The 12,462-nt window shown below is 34.5% G+C and overlaps 1 long non-coding RNA gene across 1 annotated transcript; it reads left to right on the forward strand.

Moving 5' to 3' along the window:
• The first annotated feature begins 7,504 nt into the window (after positions 1–7,504).
• On the forward strand, positions 7,505–8,889 carry LOC137241983 (uncharacterized). Its single transcript, XR_010950043.1, has 4 exons — positions 7,505–7,639; positions 7,700–8,100; positions 8,240–8,415; positions 8,676–8,889. It is a non-coding gene; the product is annotated as an uncharacterized lncRNA (long non-coding RNA).
• The last annotated feature ends 3,573 nt before the right edge of the window (positions 8,890–12,462 follow it).

Raw genomic sequence — 12,462 nt, forward strand, 5'->3', positions numbered from 1 at the left:
TACCATCGTTCAACCTACCTGAACTAAATGGGGTGCGCCTAAGCCTGGCAGATAAAGCCAAATTTTTAGGCGTAGTTTTAGACAAAAAGCTGAACTGGAAGGACAACGTTATCCAGCGACAAAAGAAAGCGTACATTGCATTATATACGTGTAAAAGAGCCATTGGCAAAAAATGGGGACTCACCCCCAACATATGCAGATGGATTTATACCGCGATTATCAGACCCATACTGCTGTATGGGGTAGTCGTATGGTGGCCAGCTTTGAGCAAGGCGTCAAACCTAAACTTGTTGGGTAAAGTCCACAGATCCAGCATGATAAGCATAAGCGGGGCTCTAAGAACAACGCCTAGCGAAGCTCTTCAGGTCATTCTTGACATCTTTCCACTGGATCTGGCTGGTCATCGAGCAGCGGCAACGTCAGCCCTGCGTCTAAGGGAGTTGTCGTGCTGGAACAACAGGACCACAGGACACTCAAGTATACTAAACAAATACAGTTTTCTCCCTCCTAGCACGGATCGCTGTGCGACCACAACAGTTGCGGAAACCAACTTTAAGATAAACATACCCAGCAGGGATGACTGGACGGAGTCGGACAAGTGCTTTGCTATGGGCAACAGCATTTCCATATACACGGACGGCTCCAAGCTAAACGGGAGAGTTGGGGGTGGAGTATACTCAAGGGACCTTGACCTCCAGCTCTCATTCAGACTACCCGACCACTGCAGTGTATTCCAGGCAGAAGTTGCAGCCATAATGGAAGTCGCAGCTAGGATAGGGACATACATTGTCAGCAAGGAAATTTTTATCTTCAGCGACAGCCAAGCTGCCATAAAATCTCTGGGCTCCCACTCGTTCAATTCTGAACTAGCACTAAACTGTCGCCGATCTCTTCAAGAGATGGCTCAACAGAACCGTGTACACCTCACATGGGTCCCTGGACATAGGGATATCGAGGGAAACTGTATTGCAGATGAACTCGCTAGGCAGGGTACAACCAAGCAGGTTCTTCCTGGACAAGAACGCTTAGGTATGCCCCTGTCCACATGCAAGCTAATTCTAAAAGAGCACATCTACCGTCAAGCCGACGAAAGATGGCTACAAACACCGGGATGTCGAACGTCGAAAGAAACCTGGCCTAAATGGGATCCTAAAAGGTCCCGTCACGTTTACAACCTAAGAAGGGATACAATTTCCACACTTGTAGGGGCACTAACGGGTCATTGCCTCATAGGTAGGCATGCAGAAAGGCTGGGAGCGCCTTATCGTCGTTGCTGTAGGAGTTGTAAAGAGGATGAGGAGGAGGAAACGGTGGTTCACCTCATTTGCAACTGCCCAGCGCTAAGCGGAGCACGGCAGCGCTTTCTGGGAGCTCCATTTCTTGATACTATGAGTCAGGTTGTGGAGCATGACGTCAAGGACCTGGTAGATTTCATCAGGTCCTCAAAATGGTTCGAAGAGGAGAGGTAACGGTGTTTTTCGTGGTATCACAACGGGCCTAGTACTACTGGCCTAAGTGTGCCCTCGGGCAGCCACCCCAACCTAACCTAACCTAAATACATACTACTACCAAAGATTATCGAAAATAAAGATGTTGCAGGCGCAAACTTCGGTGGAAAGCAGCGGAGCGTAACAAAATTCTAGTAGGTCACTTTCACCACACCAAAAACTTTAACACAATTTTTAGCATAATTTAAGCACAGAAATACACTGATTGGAGTTTTAGAGAGAGTAAAAGTTAAACTTCTGAACACATTACCTGAATAAAAAGTGTACAAATAATTATTAAATAACTAATACAGACAGTGGTAGTTAACAAATTCTGCTGTGGTAAGTGGTGAATGTGACCTACTAGAAGTTTTGTGAAGCTTGCTTCACACGATTTTTCGTCCCTGCAACATCTTTATTTTCGATAATCTTTGCTACTACAAAAAGTTGCGCTTGTATTCAAAGCTCTGCCGGCGTACCTCAACACTGATCTATTTGCACTAGACAATATTAAATAAAAGTAGTAGCAACACTTTTGAATAATCTTGCAGCCAGACCAATTTTTTTCCGTCAAACTATTGACAGTTTCGTGTATTTCAAAATCGTAAATCAACAGCCCTAACATGCTAAGGTATAAAGTGATTTACACCAACTTTCAGTGGTCGACCTTAGTAGCCTTTGTGATGTCTAAATACTTACTTACGTAAATAATTTGCTTTAAATACAAAATATTTGATATCTAAAAATCTATAAAAATTAATTGTCATCATTAAAATGCTTTAAACATAAAAAATCATATTCGCACATCACAGTTAGGTGCGCCAAAATAGTGCGAAATGCGATGAGTAGAGAGTCGCCGTTAAACGTCATAAATCTGTCATTTAATATTGCATTCAAGTATTTGCATACATATTTAGTTTTAATGCGATTTTATTGTTTTTATGTATGGCATTAATAAATAAAAACTGTTAGCATTGTTGCTTTAATTTTATTACTTTTATTACCTTTATATTAGCTCGGTTGAATGTTTGTCCGCTTTTCATAAAAATCTTGCAATCGATTTTTAAGTAACTTCTCATTGAGCTACCAACATGAAACCGCCGAGATAGATTAAGACACCCTGACAAAGGAACAAAAGGAGAAAAAAATTCCGTTATTTATTTATTTATAAAAAAATAGCCTACGGCTAATACAGGTAATCCCATACAATTATTAGTTACTGAGAATAAAATATTATTATATATATATATATTTAACAGCCAGTTGTATATAAATTTAATTTTAATTTCAACTACTATAATATTTATTTGATTTTTCAATTCCAGCTTTATAATTTCATTAAGTACTTATACCTAATTCTAAAAAATCAACTTATTGGTCAATTTATTACATCAGCACCTAACCATAAACCAATCTTTTCTCTAAACATTCCGATAGTTTTTGCATGTTTAATATCATCAGGTACAGCATTATATGTTGCAATTCTATTGTTAAATACCGACTTTAAGTCCTTACTTGTACGTACGGGTTCCAAGTGAAATTGATTAGCTTGTCTAGTTAGGTACTGATGCACATCTGAGTTTCTTCTTACTAACGACTCTAAGTACTCTGGAAGCAAACCATTTTCCACTCTATAAATAAAAGTTAACACATCTCTTAACACTTCATTTTCTACGGATAAATAGCCTAACTCACTTAACATACTGTGAACATTTTCACTACGCCCTTTGTTCAATACTGCTCTCATCCCTTTATTAAAATTCTTTTGCAACTTAGATATATCATTTTTATTGGCCATTGAGTGTACTGTAGAACAGTACTTTATATGAGGCACCAAAATAATTTTGAAAAGTTTAATTTTCCCTGCTTTAGAAATAGTTTTCCGTAATCTATACAACAAATTAACTTTTTTTGCCATTTTACCATTTATATATTCAACGTGGTCTTTAAAACTTTAGGTGGCGCACGGATCGAAAAAGTTAGATAATACTTTGGAAATTTGAAACCGGGTTTTAAGTAACTTCTCGATGAGCTAGAGGCTAAAAATTTAGGGCTTAATTCAGAGGTCGATGACAGCCGATGACACAATACAAAAGTTTCGCTAGGGGCCGCACGGACTGAGATATTTAGAAAAATCAAACGGAACGGAGGGTATTTTGGGATTGATTTTTATGTAAGTTCTCATTGAGTTATAAGCGTAAAACTTAACAGATAGATTAAGACACCGAGAAAATGTAATAAAAGGAGAAAATAAAATAAAATAAAAATAAAATAAAAAAAATTTAAGCACTTGCTTTATATATATGGACAAAAATCAGCGAAAAATGTCTCCTTATATAAAGACATATTCTTGCTAAACTTTGATTTTTAAATTTTGACATAGAAAGTGCAAAAATATTCATGAGAAGTAAAAATATAAGGGTGGAGCGCAATTGATTGACTAATAATATCGCCTTTCCTATATATATTTATATTTTTTATTTTTACTTCTCATAAATATTTTTGCAATTTCTATGTCAAAATTTAAAAATCAAAGTTTAGCAAGAATATGTCTTTATATAAGGAGACATTTTTCGCTGATTTTTGTCCATTTATATAAAGGAAGTGCTTAAATTATTTATATTTTATTTTTATTTTAAAGTTGTCCAGTCATTTCTGTACGCATCTCATTGGGATTAACAATATGTAGTTAACATTGCTACTACTTTTGACGTCATTATCGGCTAAAAAGAGGAACTAAATTTTTGCACACAATAGGCAATGCTATAAAAGAAATACAAAGAAATCACATTTGAAATCTAAATGATAATAAAAATGTTAAAACAAAAGTTCGTTTGATGTGACAAACGCTATGACAAATGTTTGGTATTGTTTTGAGACCACATTTTTTAATTTGTGTCCGTTCTTATAAATGATTTTTTCTGAATCGGTCCCGAAGCAGACTCGAAACAACCGAAAGACTTAAATTATCTTATAAGAGCTCAAAAACGGTTTCGAAATAGTCTAGAAATAATACCTAAAATAATCCTGAAGTGATCCTAAAATCGTTCCAAATTAGTCCCAAAATAGTCTCGAAATTATAGCGAAAGTAATGCAGAGGTGATGCTACAAGTCCTAAAATGCTTTCGAAATAGTCCTAAAATATTCTCGATGTGAACCTGAAACTGATTTCACCTGGTTCCGAAATAGTTTCGAAATGATTTCGAGCCTAGTCCCATAAAATAGTCCTAAAATGGACCTTGAAAAAGTCTTGAAGTGATCCCAAAATTGTTCCAAATTGGTTGTAAAACAGTCTCGCAATGTCTCCGAAAATAATCCTATAACAATCCTTAAATGGTCTCGACATGGTCCTAAAATAGTCCCGAAGTCATCTAGAAAATGTTTGAAATAGGTCCTGAAATAGTCTCGAAATGTTTCCGAAAATATTATAGAAGTGTTCCTGAAAAAAAACTCTGTGGCGAAAGGGTTAATCGCTGGAAAACTACGGAACTTAAGTAAGCCATCTGATAAGTAATATTAGCCGTGTGTTTTTTTTACACGCGTATACGTTTCGCTTGCGCGTGAAAAAAACGCCTATCCTCACTTAGATAATGCTTAGGAGACCCATCTAGCGGCTGTGGTTAAACAACTAGCTACAGCAACAGAGTGTACCGAAAAGCGGAGACACAACGCTCTGATGGCCATAGGGTATAACATATAGCTGAATCAGTTGCGATGAATTGTGGACACACATAGAATACATAGAATTAGTGTAGAGGGTGAAACAAAGACACATATTTCAGTTACATCTGAGTATAATGCGTATTGAAATTTAGTAGGACAAAATTTATGCGCAGCAATTTCAGAGGTGTATTTAAAGTTTGTCGCTTAGCAGTCCATATCAAGTTTAAGCGTAAACGGATATACGCGTGTTAAAAAACACGGCTATTGTTACGAATATTAGCAACACTAAGGGGTACTGTCATCTCTAAGCGATGCTAAGCAGCGACTTGTATGCACATAACCAAATTAATCATTATGTCTACACATATGTACGTACACGCAGCGGGGAAGCAACGCACAAACACACGCGCATGAGCTGTGAGAGAACCCTACAAAAATCGCGCGATTAATCCCTAAAGAGATTGACCCCGATTGATCTCTTTTGTCTACAGTTGGGCATAATTGATCCCCTTTAGTCCCTTTTGGGTGCAGTTGGGATTAGTCAGTTTTAAGCCCTTTTTAAGACAGGAATCGAATAATTTAAGAAAAATGTAGAGCTTTTCGGATAATGTTTTTAATCCTTTTTGAAAAGTTTCTCAGCAAGAAATTCATCTGCCTAAGCATATGCGTTCGGAGTCGGGTAAAAACATTTAGGATAACCAATCAATGGGAACAATAAAAACAGCACATCACATATTGGAAGAGAAGGGGGCTTACTCTCCCCGGATATTTACCGAGACAAAACACTATTATTATTATTTTGGAAGTATATATAGGATCATATATATTTCATGTGTTTGTAAATTTGTACATAATTGTAGAGTAGGACTAATTTTTCCTTTGAGGAAAATCAAGTATATTTGTTTTATTAAAGATCCTTCAACTAAAAAAAAATAAACACCACTCTCTACTACAGCCAACTTAACCTACTGCATTTTTATACAAACCATATTTTGAATTTTGCCATTTTTTAATAACTGTGGAATCATTTCACCTCAATCATCGCAAGTAGTACACATCATCCAAGGAAATATTTGTACCCACAAAAATATAAAAGAATAACAATCATTATTTATTCTTTGGGTGCTGCAATATCCAATTAGCTTTCTGCATGTTTCCTTGGTTAAATTTTTTCTCCAACCGCCCGAAGTCTATTATTCATATCCCCAAGTGATACGAATAAATTATTTTATATTTCACCATACCTCCTCATAGCTAAGATCATATTTTCTTCGATTAATTCCGCTTCTTGCGCAAATTTTGTATTATCTTCTGCATGTTATTTTAGCTTTTCAGTACATTCACCCGGTATACTGCAAAAATATTCAGCACTGATCAAACTCTATGTAAATCTGGAGCTTTAGCACTCAGGTTTACCTCTTTAGATCGCACTTGCTGGGTTTCCTCTAAAAAATTGTGATCTAAATATTTTTCCAGCTCAGGAGCACGTGAAATAGTTTTAGTGATTTGTTCTCGGTTGCCCTTATATTATCCAATTAACATACTACTGTCTGTTATAAAGGAGTCAACAATTGTTTCTGGTGGAGTACCTGCAGATTTATTGAACTCAGCGGTGTCAGTTGCAGTCGCTGTAGTGCCACCTTCGCAAAGTGGGCCCAATTTTTCAAGTTAGGTCTTGGTGAAGTAAACGAAGAGAATATATAATAAACATTGCAATAAAATGATGTCAACAACACCGACATACACTAAAGTTCAATGTTTTCATGCACGGAAAAGATATAACAGCTGTTTTTTGTTATCAAGAGCTGCAAAACTAACGATGGCACTATCGATAGTTTAATTTTAAGAAAACAATCGATTTTTTTCTGTCGAATGTTGGGAGTGGTATTAAACACCAAAAATCACACACACAAGATTGCGCATTGCACATGTAAACAAAAGATCAGATGTTTTTTATGGGCAATTTTTTTGCGTCATTTTCCTTTAGCTCTTTTTTTCTCTCTCTTTATTTCATTCGATCAAGCAGTCAAGTGTGACGTAGATGCGCAGAACGAAGCAACTTTGAAGTCGTGAATGCGCAATTTTCTGTGTATGATTTGTGATAAAACACCAATCACCTACCCAGATTGCGCATTCACGAGTTCAAAATTGCTTCGTTCAGCGAATCTACGTCACAGTAGACCCTTGAGCGAACAGCTGATATGCTGTTCTATAGTTTTTCATACAAAATACAAAATGTTGTTGTGTAAATGTCCTTTCTTTTAATGAATAATTGTTTAATTAAAATATTTTCAACCGTAAATGTATCGGTAAATATATCGTTCTTATCGGTCAAATCTAATTTTAACATATGTAAACACTGTTTGCCAAACGTTTTGTGTATTTTTGGGAAAACAAAAAGCAATCAGTACAAGTTGCGAAAAAACATTAAAAAGGCCGTGAGTTGTTAAGGATAACGAGCTATTACATGCCGTATGACTTGAAAAAGGGTAGGTAATTTTCTCAAATTTAAGTTTTCCAAACATTTAATGATTTTCTTATATCCAAAGTTATAGCACGCTTCCGACCAGAATTAAAGCTTTTAATTTCCAGTGTAACTTTGGATGCTGATAAATTTTCAAAACTCTTTGATGATGCGCCTATATTTCGTATACAAGATGAAATTGAAACATGCCAAGAAGTTTTAAAAGATCGTGTTAAGCGTTTGGGTTTCAAAGATACGTCTTCTCATCATACCAGTATATGTAAATCTACATGTGATATGCAAGCAACCATTTTCGAACCTCCACCACCCAATTTTAGGAAAGTTGTGCTGGCTACAAATATCGCCGAAACTTAACTCTAGAACAATTATACACTTTGGGTGCGCTCAATCACTATGGTGAACTAACCAAATTGGGTAGACGTATGGCCGAATTTCCAGTTGATCCAATGATGGGTAAATGTGTAGGTTAGTGAGAAATAGTTTGGAAAAATTGCATTCCGAGTTTGAAATGTAACTAATCAATGCGTATAAATTAGTTTGATTTCATACTCGGAATTCCATACATTGTAAACAGTACTATTAAATTTGAATTCCGTAATTTTAGGTACAACTATTCCGAAGAATTGGTATCAATTGCTGCGATGCTTTCTGTGAATAGCGCAACATTCTATCGTCTAAAAGATGAAATCATACATGCCGATACAGCACGTAAGAACTTCAGTCATATGCATGGTGATCATTTGAGTTTGTTGCAAGTCTATAATCAATGGCTTGATACAGGTAGCTATACACTTTCGTCATGGCGGAACTATGCAGGTGGTGAAAGAAGTTAGGCTAATTGGCTCTTTTTTTAGCTGCTTTACCAATCCGTTTACCCAACTAAATTAGGTTACTTCGTGTTGTTCTTTCTAGGCAAATCGCAAATTTACTTAGCGTTTTATTTCCACTAGCTTGCAAAAAAAACCGCCAATCGAAATTAATTCAGTTCTTACAGGATTATTGATTCACACTATTAATGATAGTTTTTTAATTTATTATAGAAGCCACCCAATGCGTTTTCGAAGTTGTGTGCTGCAGCCTTTGTTAAATATTTGAGAGGCAACTACAATCAATTGAAAAGAAATTAGAAAAATTGGATCAGCTGCAAATGATAGTTGATACCCAAAATACCGCTATCACGGATGCCATAGCTGCGCTGAAAGTTGCTACCGAGCAGTTAGTTCGTCAGGAAGTAAAAAATACACCTGTCGTAAAGTGTTTTCCACTTTGCGACGTACATGAGGTGCAGCAATTGGACGAAAAAAAACATCGTCCAACAGAGATGTATATGTACGTTAAATATGAACTATTATATACTTTTTAAACACTTTTTGTTTATTTTACAGGAATCTATGATTGCATCAATTTATGCAACAATACGAAAAATTTACCACTAATTATAAAAACAGACGTGATAATTACTTTGAATTTGGACGGGACTCATGGTAAGATTGGGCTGAAATCGTTCCCCAACTTGTATAGCGAATTGGCAGGTATTTCTAACCCCTTATATTAATACATTGTTTTTTGAATTTAAATTTTTAGGTGCTGTTTCTACAATTCCTTTTGAGGGATTAGCCCCCGAGGATGAGCTCCGAAAAGGATTGCAATTTGCCACGTCAAAACATTTTAAGAAACTTCATCGACAAAAAAAAACAGGGGTCACAATCATAACAATGCCTTAGTACAACAATATGTCAGTTGATCGAAATCAATGCATATATTCTTTTGACCTGACACTCTTCTGCATTGGGTTGAATTCGCTTTGCCATCACCTTATCCTGACAAGTTCGCTATACATATTTTAGAGGGTTGTCTATCATACATAACTGCATTTGAATTCTACTACAATCGGAGTAAATTTTACTATACGTTTACAAATAATAACTATAGAAGCCGCTACCATAATTTTTTAGACAAAAAAATTAACGGTTCGACACCAAAACTCTGAAGTTAGTTTTAGGATATACAATAATTTTACGAAAAATATAATAATAATAGGACATTTCGTTTGTCCAAAAGTTGTGCAAAACAACAGGCATTTAAGGCAACAAAAAATCGTGTTATGAATTATTATTTTTCGTTTATTTCTAAGATTTTATTATATACTCAATGTATATACTTAATTACTATGTGAATTATTTAAGTTCTTGTTCAATACAAAAAATTCGCACACTCTTAAATATTAAAACAAAGTAGATACTTAATGCAAAATGCACACAGGAGGTTAATCTTTATCACAAAGCCTTTCTTGAACTCAATCTTCCGTACAAACTGCAAATTCCGAATGATCTCATTATTGCTTTATTGAATGCCAAAAATCTGGTACGTTTTGTTTAATTGGTCGGATTTTATTGTCAATGTAACAAATGGCAAACAAATTTCACAATACCAAATTGTGATTCGATTAAGTTTCTGTATGAAATCGATATAATAAACATATATCATTTTATATAACTCTAAGGTTGAGTTAATTTTAAATTTAAAAATTTCCCACACTTGTCTATATAAATTACCTCTGAATTAAATGCATATCTTTTAAAGATAGTAAACAAGAACAAAATACTAAATTTTAAAGAGAAACACTAAAAAAAGGTTCGTAGTCATATATATATTGTTTTTATTTATATTGCTAATACAAAATGCTCGCAATGAGTTATCAGTTAAATCAAAACAATACAGCCTACAAAATTTGTGTGACTGCAGCAGCATATGTGTGACAAGAAATAATTTTAATTAAGGTACACTCGATTATTGAATACAAAAACTAAAACATTTAAACTGCAATATATTGGCACTCTGATATTTATGAGAGCACCTAGCCTGAAGTAGCAATATACGAGTATTACATATATGGTAGTCGATTAAGTTTGGGACAATAGTTTGAGGCTGATAAAACTTTGACGCGTTACTTGACATTTACTGCATTGGCACAAAAATGTTACTCGCAAATAATTTATATGGTCAATTCACTAGGTCTCCTATTGTCTTATGTACTATCTTTTTAAATACGACACTCGTGAACACCAAATTCTGTTGTAGATCGTATTTAAGTATATCCGTAAGGAGGGTCATCTATAAAAAGCCTGTAAAAATCTAAATGTGTGCCACCGCTTATCCTTATTAATAAAAATTCTTTGAAATTTTCAAAAATAAAAAACAAAAAATTATTTGGCAATAACTTAGTGCATCTGATATACATAAGTTGCTGAATTGTAGTTTTTATCCAAATTTTATATAATAAACAACAACAAAGCAGATATGAGCGGTTTAAGATCGTAGCAAATACATATGAGGAATATAAGACCTTGTGAATTACCTAATAATTCATTGCAATCGTTTATTTACAAACATATTATTTTTTGTTCTTTCACATCAAATTATAAGCACACAATAAGAACGCGCTAAAATGTTCACTAAATGGCCAAATTAAATCAAAAAGTTTTGTCAAGCCACGCTAAAAGAGATTTGGCCAAGTTTCAGCGTTGATAAGAGTAGATATATTTTTAATTAAAACAAGTAAGGACGGGACTGTCTTCGGCTGTCCCGAAGACTTCATACCTTTCATGAATGGGGCTGAACAGTAATCTTATCCCGTTCGTAATCTCCAAATAATCGGATATATAAGATAAGAAATATATAGTGAAAAGATGTACATACCTAAACGATTTTTTAAAATAAATATAAAATAAAAAATAGCAAAAAACCCCCTTATCTGAACGATCGGAATGGGATATATATTATATATAGCTCCGATCGAAATGATTTTTACAGGAAATCTTCTATGATATATTAGAATATATTACCAAGTTTCACGTTTTTATATTCGAAACTAAGGGAGAAATGGCCAAAAATCTTTCTATCTGAACGATCGGTTGTATGGGATAAGTATATACTATATACATATAGCTCCGATCAAAGAGATTTTTTTAGGAAATCTTCTATGATATATTAGAATAAATATCACCAAGTTTAACGTTTTTATATCGGAAATTAAGGGAGAAATTGCCAAAAACCTTTCTATCTGAACGATTGGGTGCATGGGATATATAATATATATAGCTCCGATCAAAGTGATTTTTTCAGGATGTCTTCTAATATATTATAATAGAATATATTTCACCGAGCTTCACGTTTATACTTTTTAAATTGCGGCAGGAATGACCAAAATCGTCTTATCTGAACGATCGGTTGTATGGGAGATATATGTTATAGTGGTCCGATCCTACCGAATCCGACAAATGTCTAATATAAAACAAAAATACATCCTTGTGCCAAATTTCATTGAGATATTTCAAAATTTGAGGGACTAGTTTGCGTTCAAACAGACAGACGGACGGACAGACGGACATGGTTATATCAACTCAGTTCGTCGCCCTGATCAATTCGGTATACTTAATGGTGAGTCTATCTTCTATATTTCTCAACATCGGACCAAAGTTAATATACCATTTCATGTTCATGAAAGGTATAAAAATAATGAATGAAATAAACTAACTAAAAATGTGATGAAGTAATATATTAATATAATTTCAAAATAAATAAAGCCATCTATTATTAAAAGTCTGATCAACTAATGTATGAAAAAAGTTTGAAACTTAAGTTATTTCTAATTAACAAAATGCTTGTGAATTGTTTTAATGAGTAGCATTAACGTAGTACCTGAGTAATATACAAATTATAAAAGATTCAATTTTTGCTTATTTCAATATAAACCGGAAATGAAACTAAAAAAATTTTGTTTTTTGTTTTATTTTTAAATGGATTACATCGGTGAGTATCATTTTA

The sequence above is a fragment of the Eurosta solidaginis genome, chromosome 2 (assembly GCF_040869045.1).
Source record: "Eurosta solidaginis isolate ZX-2024a chromosome 2, ASM4086904v1, whole genome shotgun sequence".
NCBI lineage: Eukaryota > Metazoa > Arthropoda > Insecta > Diptera > Tephritidae > Eurosta > Eurosta solidaginis.